The sequence below is a fragment of the Ranitomeya variabilis genome, chromosome 4 (genome assembly GCF_051348905.1).
Source record: "Ranitomeya variabilis isolate aRanVar5 chromosome 4, aRanVar5.hap1, whole genome shotgun sequence".
Classification (NCBI taxonomy): domain Eukaryota; kingdom Metazoa; phylum Chordata; class Amphibia; order Anura; family Dendrobatidae; genus Ranitomeya; species Ranitomeya variabilis.
The window spans coordinates 561,156,509-561,170,951 of record NC_135235.1 but is presented as its reverse complement, the minus strand read 5'-3'; positions in this window follow the sequence as shown (position 1 = coordinate 561,170,951).

Genomic DNA, 14,443 nt, shown 5'->3' with positions numbered 1-14,443 from the left:
CCCCAAGGAACTTATCTAGATGTGTTGTGAGAACTTTGAACCCCCAAGTGTTTCACTACAGTTCATAACGCAGAGTCGTGAAAATAAAAATTAATTTTTTTCCCACAAAAATGTTTTTTTAGCCCCCCAAATTTTTATTTTCCCAAAGGTAACAAGAGAAATTAGACCCCAATTGTTGTTGTCCAATTTGTCCTGAGCATGCTGATACCCCATATGTGGGGGTAAACCACTGTTTGGGTGCATGGCAGAGCTCGGAAGGGATGGAGCGCCGTTTGACTTTTCAATGCAAAATTGACTGGAATTGAGATGGGACGCCATGTTGCGTTTGGAGAGCCCCTGATGTGTCTAAACATTGAAACCCCCCACAAGTGACCAAATTTTGGAAAGTAGACCCCCTAAGGAACTTTTCTAGATGTGTGGTGAGCACTTTGACCCACCAAGTGCTTCACAGAAGTTTATAATGCAGAGCCGTAAAAATAAAAAATCATATTTTTTCACAAATATGATATTTTCGCCCCAATTTTTTATTTTCCCAAGGGTAAGAGAAGAAATTGGACCCCAAAAGTTGTTGTGCCATTTGTCCTGAGTATGCTGATTCCCCATATGTGGAGGTAAACCACTGTTTGGGCGCATGGCAGAGCTCGGAAGAGAAGGAGTGCCATTTGACTTTTCAATGCAAAATTGACTGGAATTGAGATAGGACACCATGTCACGTTTGGAGAGCCCCTGATGTGCCTAAACATTGAAACCCCCCACAAGTGACACCATTTTGGAAAGTAGACCCCCTAAGGAACTTATCTAGATGTGTTTTGACAACTTTAACCCCAAAGTGTTTCACTACAGTTTATAACGCAGAGCCGTGAAAATAAAAATTATTTTTTTTTTCCACAAAAATTATTTTTTAGCCCCCAGTTTTGCATTTTCCCAAGGGTAAAAGGAGAAATTCGACCCCAAAAGTTGTTATCCAATTTGTCCTAAGTACTCTGATACCCCATATGTGGGGGGGAACCACCGTTTGGGTGCATGGCAGAGCTCGGAAGGGAAGGAGAGCCATTTGGAATGCAGACTTAGATGGATTGGTCTGCAGGCATCACGTTGCATTTGCAGAGCCCCTGATGCACCTAAACAGTAGAAACCCCCCACAAGTGACCTCATGTTGGAAACTAGACCCCCCAAGGAACTGATCTAGATGTGTTGTAAGAACTTTGAACCCCCAAGTGTTTCCCTACAGTTTATAACGCAGAGCCGTGAAAATAAAAAATCTTTTTTTTCCACAAAAATTATTTTTTAGCCCCCTGTTTTGTATTTTTCCAAGGGTAACAGGAGAAATTGGACCTCAAAAGTTGTTGTCCAAATTGTCCTGAGTACGATGATACCTCATATGTGGGGGGGAACCACTATTTGGGCGCATGGCAGAGCTCGGAAGGGAAGGAGCGCCATTTGGAATGCAGACTTAGATGGATTGGTCTGCAGGCGTCACGTTGCATTTGTAGAGCCCCTGATGCACCTAAACAGTTGAAACCCCCCATAAGTGACACCATTTTGGAAAATAGACCCCCAAGGAACTTATCTAGATGTGTTGTGAGAACTTTGAACCCCCAAGTGTTTCACTACAGTTTATAACGGAGAGTCGTGAAAATAAAAATTAAATTAAATTTTCCCACAAAAATGTTTTTTTAGCCCCCCCAAATTTTTATTTTCCCAAAGGTAACAAGAGAAATTGGACCCCAATTGTTGTTGTCCAATTTGTCCTGAGCATGCTGATACCCCATATGTTGGGGTAAACCCCTGTTTTGGCGCACGGGAGAGCTCGGAAGGGAAGGAGCACTGTTTTACTTTTTCAACGCAGAATTGGCTGGAATTGAGATTGGACGCCATGTCGCCTTTCAAGAGCCCTGATGTGCCTAAACAGTGGCAACCTCCAGTTCTAACTGAAACCCTATCCCAAACACACCCCTAACCCTAATCCCAACCATAACCCTAACCACACCCCTAACCCTGACACACCCCTAACCCTAATCCCAAGCGTAAATGTAATCCAAACCCTAACTTTAGCCCCAACACTAACTTTAGCCCCAACCATAACCCTAACTTTAGCCCCAACCCTAACTCTAACTTTAGCCCCAACCCTAACCCTAACTTTAGCCCCAGCCCTAACCCTAACTTTAGCCCCAGCCCTAACCCTAACTTTAGCCCCACCCCTAACCCTAACCCCAACCCCAACCCTAGCCTCAACCCTAGCCCTAACCCTAGCCCTAACCCTAGCCCTAACCCTAGCTCTAACCCTAACTCTAGCCCTAACCCTAGCCCTAACCATAGCCCTAACCCTAGCCCTAATGGGAAAATGGAAATAAATACATATTTTAAATTTTTTTTATGTTTCCCTAACTAAGGGGGAGATGAAGGGAGGGTTGACTTACTTTTATAGGGGTTTTTTAGCGAATTTGTTTGATTGGCAGCTGTCACACACTAAAAGATGCCTTTTATTGCAAAAACTATTTTTTTTGCGCTACCACATTTAGAGACCTATAATTTTTCCATATTTTGTTCCACAGAGTCATGTGAGGTCTTGTTTTTAGCGGGACGAGTTGACGTTTTTATTGGTACCATTTTTGGGCATGTGACATTTTTTGATCGCTTTTTATTCCGATTTTTGTGAGGCAGAATGACCAAAAACCAGCTATTCCTGAGTTTCTTTTGGGGGGGGGCGTTTATACCGTTCCATGTTTGGTAAAATGGATAAAGCAGTTTTATTCTTCGGGTCAGTACGATTACAGTGATACCTCATTTACATAATTTTTTTATGTTTTGTCGCTTTTATACGATAAAAACTATTTTATAGAAAAAAAATATATTTTTGCATCGCTTTATTCTGAGGACTATAACGTTTTAATTTTTTTGCTGATGATGCTGTATTGTGGCTCGTTTTTTGCAGGACAAGATGACGTTTTCAGCAGTACCATGGATATTTATATCTGTCTTTTTGATCGCGTGTTATTCCACTTTATGTTCGGCGGTATGATAATAAAGCGTTGTTTTTTGCCTTTTTTTTGTTCGTTTTGTTTAGGGTGTTTACTGAAGGGGTTAACTAGTGGGAGAACGCGGCGATACTACATATGTGTACTTTTATTGTTTTTTTTTTATTTAGATAAAGAAATGTATTTATGGGAACAATATATACCATATTTTTCCGACTATAAGACGCACTTTTTCCCAAAAAAAATTGTGAGGAAAATGGGGGGTGCGTCTTATATTTGGAATGCAGACTTACCGGCATTGTGGCGGCGACAGAGGTGCGGGGATGATGTGGCGCGGTGAGCTGTATGGCGTGAGCAGGGTCCCGTCCACATTTGAGGTGAATCCGCGGCCCGGTATTGATGGAGAGCAGCAGAGCAGGGTGAGTTACGGTATTTTCCGGTGGCAGCGGCCATCTTGCTGAGGCCGCACGTGCGCAGATTCACTACTCTGCGTCCCAGGGCTTCAGGAAAATGGCCGCGGGAGGCCGCGCGTGCGCAGATGGAGATCGCGGCGGCCATTTTCCTGAAGCCGAGTTCGCAGATTGAGATCAATACCGGGCCGCGGATTCACCTCAATCGCCGCCACAATGCCGGTAAGCCTGCCGCCACCAGGAAAACCGTGACTCACCCAGCTCTGCTGCTCTCCTTCACTACTGCTGTGGCGTCACCTCAAATGTGGAAGGGACCCTGGCCGCCGCCACCTGAGGAAGTGACCGCACATCTGCCGCCGCCACAGCAACCTCCCCATGGACACCAGGCCATGGCGTCGCCCACCTAAGCAGGATGGGACCCTGCTCAGGTGCACGCCGTTCCGCCCACCGCACCTCAGCATCACCTCACCTCTGCCACCACCATGCCTCCTGTGACCCTGCTCTGCCACTGCCTGCCCTCAGGTAAGAGATCTTAAATTCGGACAATAAGACGGACCCCCATCTTATAAAAAATATTTTTTTCTGCAATTTTCACCCCAAATTTGGGGTGCGTCTCATAGTACGGTGCGTCTTATAGTCCGAAAAATACGGTATATTTTTTTTTATTTAGGAATTTTTAATTTTTTTTTACACATTTAATTTTTTTTTTTTACTTTTTTACTTTGTCCCAGGGGGGACATCACTGTATAGTGACAGATCACTGATCTGACACTTTGCAGAGCACTGTGTCAGAGCAGCGATCTGACGTGCCCTGCTCCTGGCTTACCAGCGCCTGCTCTGAGCAGGCACTTGGTAAGCCACTTCCCTGCAGGACCTGGATGTAGCCCCGTGGCCGTTTTGCATCCGGTGCCTGCAGGGAGGAGACGTTCGGTACAAGGTGAGCACGTCGCCTTGTACCGATCGTCTCAGGGAAGCCCGCAGGGAGCCCCCTCCCTGCGCGATGCTTCCCTGTACCACCGGAATGTTGAACATTGCGATGTTTGATCGCAGTGTGCTGGGGGTTAATGTGCCGGGGGCGGTCCGTGACCGCTCCTGGCACATAGTGCCGGATGTCAGCTGCGATAGTCAGCTGACACCCGGCCGCGTTTCCCCCGTGAGCGCGACCGATCGCATATGACGTACTATCCCGTCACTGGGAATTAAGTCCCAGGTTACCTTGACAGGATAGTACATCATATGGGATTAAGCCAGGTTGGGGAACATCAATTCATGTCTGAAGAGGTGGAGGATAATCATGACATGCAGATGCCATCAGGTCAGCCTAAAATCGCAACTCAGAATGAGGATCAGATTGATGAATTGTAAGATGGCGTGGTTGATGATGAAGTTACTGATCCAACCTGGTACAGTGGCACACATAGTAAGCACAGCAGTGCAGAGAGGGATGGATCCATAGCACGAAAACAGGCAAGAAAAGGTAGTGGTTTGACCAGAGGGAGAGTTCTGTCAACTGTTCCACAGAGCCCCCCACTTGGCTAAGTAACAGGCCAAGAGTGCTTTGTTCTACTTTATGGCAATTTTTTCCTGAAAGTCCTTCGGACAAAACAACTGTAATTTGCAGCATCTGCCATACCAATCTGAGAAAAGGCAAAAATACTGCCAATTTTAGCACCAACAGCGTGCAGAATCACATGGCAGCCAAGCACCCCAGTATAAAGGCGGAAAGCCTGGGTACAAAATCTGTGTCTGAGGGTGTAACCACTGCCACTTTCCCTGTGTTACGGCCTTCCCAATCTGTTGTCCAGGAAACACACGCTGATGCTTCCTGCCCACAGTCTGCGGTTGCACAGACACAACAGTCAACAACCACATCCAGTTAGTTGTCCCAGAGTAGTGATCAATTGTCCCTACCCCAGACGTTTAACAGGGAGGAGAAATATCCACCCACAGGCCCAAACACCCACATTGCCAGATTGCTAGCCCTGAAAATGTTGCCGTTTCGGCTTGTGGGAACTGAGTCTTTCTGCGACCACTTGGCAGTGGCAGCCCTACAGTACTCGCTTCCAAGTCGCCACTATTTTTCCTGGTGTGCCGTCTCATCATTACAGAAGCACATGTTACACAATATCAGCCGTGCTCTGGCCAACACAGTCATAGGGAAAGTTCACCTAACTACAGACACGTGGACAAGTTCTTGTGGACAGGGATGCTACATTTCCCTGATGGCACACTGGTTGAACCAGATAGAGTCTGGGACAGAGTCAGAGGCTGGGACATCACACATCTTACCCACACCAAGAATAGCAGGCTCAACTTCCATCAGGGTTTCAGTCTCCTTTGCCTGTCTCTCCTGCTCATCCTCAGCTGAGCTAGCCTCCCCATCACTCCCCAGCTGAGAGCTCTGCAATACTGCGTTGGCGAAGTGGCAGCACGCTGTCCTGAAGCTCATCTGTTTAGGTGATAAAGCTCACAACACAGCAGAGCTGTTGAAAGGGGTGAAAGACCAGACCAAACAGTGGCTCTCCAAGCTGAACCTCCAACCAGGTGTGGCTGTGTGCGATAATGGGCGGAACTTGGTGGCGGCTTTAAATCTTGGCAAGCTGGTACACATTCCATGCATGGACCATGTGCTGAACTTGGTTGTACAGCGTTTTTTTAAAACGTACCTTGACTTACTGGACCTACTTGCCAAGGTATGCCGTGTCAGCACCGATTTCTGAAAGACATCTCAGACTTCCGTCAGTGTGGCTGTGCTGCAGCAGCGCTTTACTTTGCCTCGTCACCGACTGATTTTTGACCAGCCCACACACTGGAATTCAACCTTTCATATGTTGGCAAGGCTTAATGAGCAGCAGAGGGCAGTGGCTGAATTCCAGCTTTTCAATGCCCATCAGAGTAACACTCAGCCCCCACACATAACAACTGCCGAGTGACATATGTGAGAATCTTCAAAAAGTACTGCACTAAGATGATGAGCACTGATGACGCTATTATCAGATAAACACAAGAGTGATACCCAATGGTATTATATAGTAATATCCTATTAATTCAATATTTTTTTGTAAATGAATAATTAATTAGATACCATAGAGCCACCGTATGTGCAGGAAATCAAGTGGAAACCACTTACAATAAACAACTGATACGTGCTCCAAACAGAGTAAAACCAAGAACCAACAAAGCAGAAAATATACAATAAAAAGATATATACTTAGAAATAATATGACAATAGACAAGCATACAATAAATGTGCACGTATCAAGGTATGAATAAGAAATGGAAATTATTAACAATGAATCTCTGTATATAAAAAAAGACCAATTTTGCATGTAGGGGATAAGGTAAAATTCACAAGATTGAATATATATATATATATTTTATAATATGTCCCCTAGGAAGTAAAAGCACCGACTATAAAAAATCATAAAAATAAAAAATAATAAAGAAAAAATTATATTTTTGCAAAATTTATATAATCACTCCAGTGCACAAGCAATGTAGAAATTGAAGAAGCTAATCGCCCCAATGTGGTACATGAATAGCAAAATTATATAGAAAAAATAGAAAAATATAAAAAACTCATGTATTCACAGGGTGCATATGGGCTGAAAAGTATATATGTATATACTGAATGTGTATGAACACATATAGATCTAAGGGTACCGTCACACAGTGGCATTTTCATCGCTATGTCGGCACGATTCGTGACGTTCCAGCGATATCCATACGATATCGCTGTGTCTGACACGCAGCAGCGATCAGGGACCCTGCTGAGAATCGTACGTCATAGCAGATCGTTTGGAACTTTCTTTCGTCGCTGGATCTCCCGCTGTCATCGCTGGATCGTTGTGTGTGACAGCGATCCAGCGATGCGTTCGCTTGTAACCAGGGTAAACATCGGGATACTAAGCGCAGGGCCACGCTTAGTGACCCGATGTTTACCGTGGTTACCAGCGTAAACGTAAAAAAAACAAACAGTACATACTTACATTCCGGTGTCTGTCCCCGGCGTCTCAGCTTCTCTCCACTGTGTGAGCGTCTGCCAGCTGGAAAGCGAGCACAGCGGTGACGTCTGACGTCACCGCTGTGCTTTCCGGCTATGGCGCTTACACAGTGGAGAGAAGCAGAACGCCGGGGACAGACACCGGAATGTAAGTATGTACTGTTTGTTTTTTTACGTTTACGCTGGTAACCACGGTAAACATCGGGTTACTAAGCGCGGCCCTGCGCTTAGTTACCCGATGTTTACCCTGGTTACCGGGGACTTCGGCATCGCTCCAGCGCCGTGATTGCAACGTGTGACCGCAGTCTACGACGCTGGAGCGATAATCATACGATCGCTGCGACGTCACGGATCGTGCCGTCGTAGCGATTAAAATGGTACTGTGTGACGGTACCCTTTGTCTATGATGTATGTACATTTGACTAGCCACCTGCTGAGAGGAAGAATGGCTATTCCTTCACTAGTGTTGACAAAGCTTAATTACATTAAAGCTTAGGGCTGCAAGTATTGGGGGAAGGAGACATTGTTACAGGTAAACTCCTAGCACAATTAAATACATAAATTACAGCTGATAGAAACCAGAGAACAGTTACATACATCAAATGGCATATTATTCAAATACAGGACAGGGCAAAAGTACAGATCATGACAGTTATCCACGATGGAATAACAGTATAGTGCTTTGTTCCAAAGCACTATAACTAGATGGGTATTTCCCGGGCTGCCCCTGCAAGACTTTCACACTTGGGTGCCCCTCAGGCGCTGGTTTGGTAGTTGTAGCCCCTCAGGGTTGAGGCCACTCTGGGTCCGATTTGGTGGGCCGGGTCACTCTGGGTCCGATTTGGTGGGCCGGGTCACTCTGGGTCCGATTTGGTGGGCCGGGTCACTCTGGGTCCGATTTGGTGGGCCGGGTCACTCTGGGTCCGATTTGGTGGGCCGGGTCACTCTGGGTCCGATTTGGTGGGCCGGGTCACTCTGGGTCCGATTTGGTGGGCCGGGTCACTCTGGGTCCGATTTGGTGGGCCCGGTCACTCTGGGTCCGATTTGGTGGCCCGGGTCACTCTGGGTCCGATTTGGTGGGCCCGGGGCACTCTGGGTCCGATTTGGTGGCCCGGGTCACTCTGGGTCCGATTTGGTGGCCCGGGTCACTCTGGGTCCGATTTGGTGGCCCGGGTCACTCTGGGTCCGATTTGGTGGCCCGGGTCACTCTGGGTCCGATTTGGTGGCCCGGGTCACTCTGGGTCCGATTTGGTGGCCCGGGTCACTCTGGGTCCGATTTGGTGGCCCGGGTCACTCTGGGTCCGATGTGGTGGCCCGGGTCACTCTGGGTCCGATGTGGTGGCCCGGGTCACTCTGGGTCCGATGTGGTGGCCCGGGTCACTCTGGGTCCGATGTGGTGGCCCGGGTCACTCTGGGTCCGATGTGGTGGCCCGGGTCACTCTGGGTCCGATGTGGTGGCCCGGGTCACTCTGGGTCCGATTTGGTGGGCCGGGTCACTCTGGGTCCGATTTGGTGGCCCGGGTCACTCTGGGTCCGATTTGGTGGCCCGGGTCACTCTGGGTCCGATTTGGTGGCCCGGGTCACTCTGGGTCCGATTTGGTGGGCCGGGTCCCTCTGGGTCCGATTTGGTGGGCCGGGTCCCTCTGGGTCCGATTTGGTGGCCCGGGTCACTCTGGGTCCGATTTGGTGGCCCGGGTCACTCTGGGTCCGATTTGGTGGCCCGGGTCACTCTGGGTCCGATTTGGTGGCCCGGGTCACTCTGGGTCCGATTTGGAGGCCCGGGTCACTCTGGGTCCGATTTGGTGGGCCGGGTCACTCTGGGTCCGATTTGGTGGGCCGGGTCACTCTGGGTCCGATTTGGTGGGCCGGGTCACTCTGGGTCCGATTTGGTGGGCCGGGTCACTCTGGGTCCGATTTGGTGGCCCGGGTCACTCTGGGTCCGATTTGGTGGGCCGGGTCACTCTGGGTCCGATTTGGTGGACCGGGTCACTCTGGGTCCGATTTGGTGGCCCGGGTCACTCTGGGTCCGATTTGGTGGGCCGGGTCACTCTGGGTCCGATTTGGTGGCCCGGGTCACTCTGGGTCCGATTTGGTGGCCCGGGTCACTCTGGGTCCGATTTGGTGGCCCGGGTCACTCTGGGTCCGATTTGGTGGCCCGGGTCACTCTGGGTCCGATTTGGTGGGCCGGGTCACTCTGGGTCCGATTTGGTGGCCCGGGTCACTCTGGGTCCGATTTGGTGGCCCGGGTCACTCTGGGTCTGATTTGGTGGCCCGGGTCACTCTGGGTCCAATTTGGTGGCCCGGGTCACTCTGGGTCCGATTTGGTGGCCCGGGTCACTCTGGGTCCGATTTAGTGGGCCGGGTCCCTCTGGGTCCGATTTGGTGGCCCGGGTCACTCTGGGTCCGATTTGGTGGCCCGGGTCACTCTGGGTCCGATTTGGTGGCCCGGGTCACTCTGGGTCCGATTTAGTGGCCCGGGTCACTCTGGGTCCGATTTGGTGGCCCGGGTCACTCTGGGTCCGATTTGGTGGCCCGGGTCACTCTGGGTACGATTTGGTGGCCCGGGTCCCTCTGGGTCCGATTTGGTGGGCCGGGTCCCTCTGGGTCCGATTTGGTGGCCCGGGTCACTCTGGGTCCGATTTGGTGGCCCGGGTCACTCTGGGTCCGATTTGGTGGGCCGGGTCACTCTGGGTCCGATTTGGTGGCCCGGGTCACTCTGGGTCCGATTTGGTGGCCCGGGTCACTCTGGGTCCGATTTGGTGGGCCGGGTCACTCTGGGTCCGATTTGGTGGACCGGGTCACTCTGGGTCCGATTTGGTGGCCCGGGTCACTCTGGGTCCGATTTGGTGGGCCGGGTCACTCTGGGTCCTGTCATGATCTCTGCAGGCAGAGATCATAGCAAGCCTATAGAGGGACAAGCTCTCGGAAGATGGAACTATACTGACCATGAACTAAGCCTGCCGCGCAACTAGAAATAGCCAGGTAGCATTTCCTATTTATCGCTATATGCCCAGCTCTGGCCTAAGACCTAAATAGCTAGCAGAGGGAAATATAAGACCTGGCTCACCTCTAGAGAAATATTCCAAAGAAGACAGTAGCCCCCCACATATAATGACGGTGAGTTCAGATGAAACAACAAACGCAGCAGGAAAATAGTCTTAGCAAATTTGAGGTCCGCTTACTAGATAGCAGAAGACAGATAGTATACTTTCATGGTCAGCAGAAAAACACTAACAAAACACCATCCAGAGATTACCTTAAACTCTGGCATTAACTCATAACGCCAGAGTAGCAATCCCTGATCAACGAGAGCTTTCCAGACACAGTAACAAAACTTCAGCTGTGAACTGGAACAAATAGGCAAAACAAAACATGGACAAAAGTCCAACTTATCTAGTAGTTGTCTAGAAGCAGGAACAAGCACTGAGAGGCATCAGATAACATTGTTGACCGGCAAGAAACCACCAGAGAAATGAGCTTAAATAGCGACACCCACTACTGATGGAACCAGGTGAAACAGGAAAGAGGATGACAAGTCCAATTCCACAAGCGGCCACCGGGGGAGCCCAGAATCCAAATTCACAACAGTACCCCCCCCTCAAGGAGGGGGCACCGAACCCTCACCAGATCCACCAGGGCGACCAGGATGAGCCCTATGGAAGGCACGAACAAGATCAGAAGCATGAACATCAGATGCATTGACCCAAGAATTATCCTCCTGGCCGTAACCCTTCCAGTTGACCAGATACTGGAGTTTCCGTCTGGAAACACGAGAGTCCAAAATTTTCTCCACAACGTACTCCAACTCACCCTCAACCAACACCGGAGCAGGAGGCTCAACCGAAGGTACAACAGGTACCTCATACCTGCGCAATAACGACCGATGAAAAACGTTATGAATGGAAAAGGACGCAGGGAGGTCCAAACGGAAAGAAACAGGATTAAGAATCTCCAATATTCTATAAGGGCCGATGAACCGAGGTTTAAACTTAGGAGAAGAGACCCTCATAGGGACAAAACGAGAAGACAACCACACTAAATCTCCAACACAAAGCCGAGAACCAACACGACGATGACGGTTGGCAAAACGCTGAGTCTTCTCCTGGGACAACTTCAAATTGTCCATAACCTGCCCCCAGATGTGATGCAATCTCTCCACCACCGCATCCACTCCAGGACAATCCGAGGATTCCACCTGACCGGAGGAAAATCGAGGGTGAAACCCCAAATTACAGAAAAACGGGGACACCAAGGTGGAAGAACTGGCCCGATTATTGAGGGCGAACTCTGCCAATGGCAAAAAAGCAACCCAATCATCCTGGTCAGCAGAGACAAAACACCTCAGATATGTCTCAAGGGTCTGATTAGTCCGCTCGGTCTGGCCATTAGTCTGAGGGTGAAAAGCAGATGAAAAAGACAAATCTATGCCCATCCTAGCACAGAATGCCCGCCAAAATCTAGACACAAATTGGGTACCTCTGTCAGAAACAATATTCTCAGGAATACCGTGCAATCGGACAACATTCTGAAAAAACAGAGGAACCAACTCAGAAGAAGAAGGCAACTTGGGCAGAGGAACCAAATGGACCATTTTAGAGAAACGGTCACAGACCACCCAGATGACAGACATCTTCTGGGAAACAGGCAGATCTGAAATAAAATCCATCGAGATGTGTGTCCAAGGCCTCTTAGGAATAGGCAAGGGCAACAGCAGTCCGCTAGCCCGAGAACTACAAGACTTGGCCCGAGCACAAACGTCACATGACTGCACAAAGACTCGCACATCTCGCGACAGGGAAGGCCACCAGAAGGATCTTGCCACCAAATCCCTGGTACCAAAAATTCCGGGATGACCTGCCAATGCAGAAGAATGTACCTCAGAGATGACTCTGCTGGTCCAATCATCCGGAACAAACAGTCTATCAGGCGGACAACGATCCGGTCTATCCGCCTGAAACTCTTGCAAGGACCGCCGCAGATCAGGAGAAACGGCCGACAAAATTACTCCCTCCCTAAGGATACCTGTGGGTTCAGAATTACCAGGAGAGTCCGGGTCAAAACTCCTAGAAAGGGCATCTGCCTTAACATTCTTAGAACCCGGTAGGTATGACACCACAAAATTAAAGCGAGAAAAAAATAAAGACCAGCGCGCCTGTCTAGGATTCAGGCGTCTGGCAGTCTCAAGATAAATCAAATTTTTGTGGTCAGTCAATACCACCACCTGATGCCTAGCCCCCTCGAGCCAATGGCGCCACTCCTCAAACGCCCACTTCATGGCCAAAAGCTCCCGATTCCCAACATCATAATTCCGCTCTGCGGGCGAAAATTTGCGAGAAAAGAAGGCACAAGGCCTAATGACGGAGCAGTCGGAACCTTTCTGCGACAACACTGCCCCAGCTCCGATCTCCGAAGCGTCAACCTCAACCTGAAAAGGCAGATTCACATCAGGCTGACGCAACACAGGGGCAGAGGCAAAACGGCGCTTAAGCTCCTGAAAGGCCTCTACAGCATGAGGGGACCAATTAGCAACATCAGCGCCTTGTCTGGTCAAATCAGTCAGTGGTTTAACGACATCCGAAAAACCAGCAATAAATCGGCGGTAAAAGTTGGCAAAGCCCAAAAATCTCTGAAGACCCTTAAGAGAGGAGGGCTGAGTCCAGTCACAAATAGCTTGCACCTTGACGGGATCCATCTCAATGGAAGAGGGAGAAAAAATATACCCCAAAAAGGAAATTTTCTGGACCCCAAAAACGCACTTAGACCCCTTCACACATAAAGAATTAGACCGCAGAACCTGAAAAACTCTCCTGACCTGCTGGACATGAGAGTCCCAGTCATCAGAAAAAATCAGAATATCATCCAGATATATTATCATAAACTTATCCAGAAAATCGCGGAAAATAACATGCATAAAAGACTGGAAAACTGAAGGGGCATTAGAAAGACCAAAAGGCATGACCAAATACTCAAAGTGGCCCTCGGGCGTATTAAATGCGGTCTTCCACTCATCCCCCTGCCTGATCCGCACCAAATTATACGCCCCACGAAGATCAATTTTAGAGAACCACTTAGCACCCTCTATACGAGCGAACAAATCAGTAAGCAATGGCAATGGGTATTGATACTTAACAGTGATCTTATTCAGAAGCCGATAATCAATACATGGTCTCAAAGAGCCGTCTTTTTTTGAGACAAAGAAAAACCCAGCTCCCAAGGGAGAAGAAGATGGACGAATATGTCCCTTTTCCAAAGACTCCTTTATATATTCCCGCATAGCAGCATGTTCCGGCACAGACAAATTAAACAAACGACCCTTTGGATATTTACAACCCGGTATCAAATCTATGGCACAATCGCACTCACGGTGCGGAGGTAACGACCCAAGTTTGGGTTCGTCAAAGACGTCTTGATAATCAGAGAGGAACTCAGGGACTTCAGAGGGAATGGACGACGAAATAGAAACCAAAGGTACGTCCCCATGAATACCCTTACATCCCCAGCTCAACACAGACATTGCTCTCCAGTCCAAGACTGGGTTGTGAGACTGCAACCATGGCAATCCCAGTACCAAATCGTCATGTAAATTATACAGCACCAGGAAACGAATAATCTCCTGGTGATCCGGATTGATACGCATGGTTACTTGTGTCCAGTATTGTGGTTTATTATTAGCCAATGGGGTGGAGTCAATCCCCTTCAGAGGAATAAGAGTCTCCAAAGGCTCTAAATCAAAACCACAACGATTGGCAAAGGACCAATCCATAAGACTCAGAGCGGCGCCAGAGTCAACATAGGCGTCCGTGGCAATGGATGACAAAGAGCAAATCAGGGTTACAGACAAAATAAACTTAGACTGAATGGTGCCAATGGAAACAGACTTATCAAGCTTCTTTGTACGCCTAGAACATGCTGATATAACATGAGTAGAATCCCCACAATAGAAACACAATCCATTCTTCCGTCTAAAATTCTGTCGCTCGCTCCTGGACAGAATTCTATCACACTGCATACTTTCTGGCGTCTTTTCCATAGACACCGCCAGATGGTGCACC